The sequence below is a fragment of the Eurytemora carolleeae genome, unplaced genomic scaffold (genome assembly GCF_000591075.1).
Source record: "Eurytemora carolleeae unplaced genomic scaffold, Eaff_2.0 scaffold1160, whole genome shotgun sequence".
Classification (NCBI taxonomy): domain Eukaryota; kingdom Metazoa; phylum Arthropoda; class Copepoda; order Calanoida; family Temoridae; genus Eurytemora; species Eurytemora carolleeae.
The window spans coordinates 42,076-44,550 of record NW_019397045.1 but is presented as its reverse complement, the minus strand read 5'-3'; positions in this window follow the sequence as shown (position 1 = coordinate 44,550).

Here is a 2,475-nt window from a genome sequence, read left to right as displayed (position 1 = left end):
TCAAACTGAGTATCTATCTTTTTAATGTTGAGACGAATTATCATGCGAAAAAAAATTCAAATCTAAAATTCAGTTCTTTTCTTAAAGCTTTGAATTATTAAGGATATTTTAAGAATTATACATATTAAGTAATAATAACAGTTTCACCAAGCTACCAAAACTAAACAGTCGGTTTAAATGCAAGAATAGCGAGGAAACCATTAGTTTTGAAAATAATATTTTAACAGTACTGCACTGTAGTGTATATTTACAACAATAAAATCACTGAAATCTGCCAGATGTAAAGTATGCTAAACAGATTACAAGAGTATCGAGAAAATCATATTTACTTTACGGTTTCAGGGTCCCGACTCCCGAGGAGGTTTTTTTCTTAGAATAAATAGACAGCTATAGATGGCGTAGATTACGTGACAGATTATTTCATGGATAAAATAAAGTAGTAATCGCTGTTTGGGTGTTTGTATGTCCGATCATAACTCACGAAACCGATATTCCTCAAATTTTGATTGGGTAACTCGTTAGAACCACGGAAATGTTCTTAGATTATTTAAATTTCCCGTCAAAGCTGGGTTCCCAAGCAAGTCATTAGTAAAAAAAATATATTAAAAAGTCAAAGTACTTTTTAAAATCATAATCATCTTCCCAAAACCATAAACAATGTAATCGTTAGAAATGGTCAAAAATTTGTGATCTTGTTACATCTCTTCAAAAAGCACTAATCTATATCTTTTGAAGTCTGTCGGATTAAGTCCCTCATCTGTTAGTGTATCGACCAATCAAGACAACTCTCGGTAGATAAGAGTCGCAGGAATCAGCTGTTCATACGAATTTAATACTAAACCGCTTTAATTGCAGATTAAGGCAAAAGTCATCAACCTTACTATTTTTTTCCCTTGAATATAATATTCTTGACTCGGAAGTCGGCACCCTTAAACTATAAAGCAAATATTTTATCACAGATTTTTAACATTTATAAACAATTAAATCTAAATCTAGATTGTTCAAAAACTCTGCAAACCGCAAAATAGAAAAAGGTTGCTCCAGAATAAAAGGTGAACATATAAAAACGGAAGTTTTTGATGGAATTTTCTAATTTTTTTGTTTATTTTCTCAGTCAAGTTCTTTATTTTTCCCAGAAGTTAAAATTTAGCAAGAAAAACACAATTTTAGGCATTAAATGCGAGTCTTCATGACAGGCAATATTGCTTTTTTCCCCAACTCTAACAGAAATTTATAATTTAATCATAAAAGCACTACAAGTTCTAAAAAATATATAGTTTCAAATCTTAAAATCATAATTAAGGTAACCCGACCAGATAATAAATCATAATTAAATAAATGTACAGCTCTTTAATTGTACAATGTACGGTGTATCCTGAAGGAAGCTATCAAATCAAAGAGCCTGTAACACAGTACACATAAATTTACCAACTTCCAAAAGTCAGTTTCATTTCTAGGTTAGAATAAACTTGACTGTGTAAATGAAAATTATAAATTGAAAAAAAATGTTTCCTTTGGTAATTACATCATATGAACTCGGTTCCAATTCTTAGTACTCAATTTCCCAGCTTAGGGTAAAACTGTATTTCTGTGATTTTTCTATGTGTAAGCGAGAAAAAATTGTAATTCCTTATGCATTAATCAATTGTGAACTTTGTACACGCGCATTAAGATAAAAAAATAAACTGTAAACGTATATTATTATTATGTATAGATGCATTGTATAAATTGTGTGCTAGTATACCAAAACTGTACAAGCTTTATCACGTGACAGTGACGAAATACTCACAAAGGATGAAACTTTAATGATGACTTGAAATACTAAGATGACTCTTATTCGATCTTTTTTCCTTGATAGCTTTTTCATGAAATATGAAATGTTCCTAAAAATTAAAAACATTTTATAGCTACAAGGAACCATGATTTTAAGAAAAAAGTTGCGTACAATCGTCTCTGAAGTCTCATCCCTAGTGGGCAACTCTGTACTATATATTACTAAATTAAAGGGAGTGTCCGGCAATGTAAGGTAGTTGAACTAAGTATGCAGTGTTGTGGAAAACTTCTTTCGAGATTATTTGAGACATATTAAACTTTTAAAGATCTGTAAATCCTGAGTTTGCGCGCAAATTCGACGTTCAAAACTCCTACTTTGGGGGTGGATACGTTTTCAGAATTAGTTTTTTTGAATTTTTAGATAACGACAACGAAAAATAAAGTAAAAATTATATAATTATCTAATTAGATGGTTAGGAACATATTTCTCATAAGAATTTTGTCAATAAATCAATGCTAAAATCGATTATTTCTCTTTCATTATTATATTGAATTTCATATCTTCTTTGAATTTATCGCAGATATCTTCAAATTCTTCAAATGTCGTCTTTTCAATAATAATTCTAGAAAATCTTCGAAAATCTTTGTGAATAATGAGGAGCCAGAATAATGAGAAAATAGAAACTAATAATTAAACAAGAT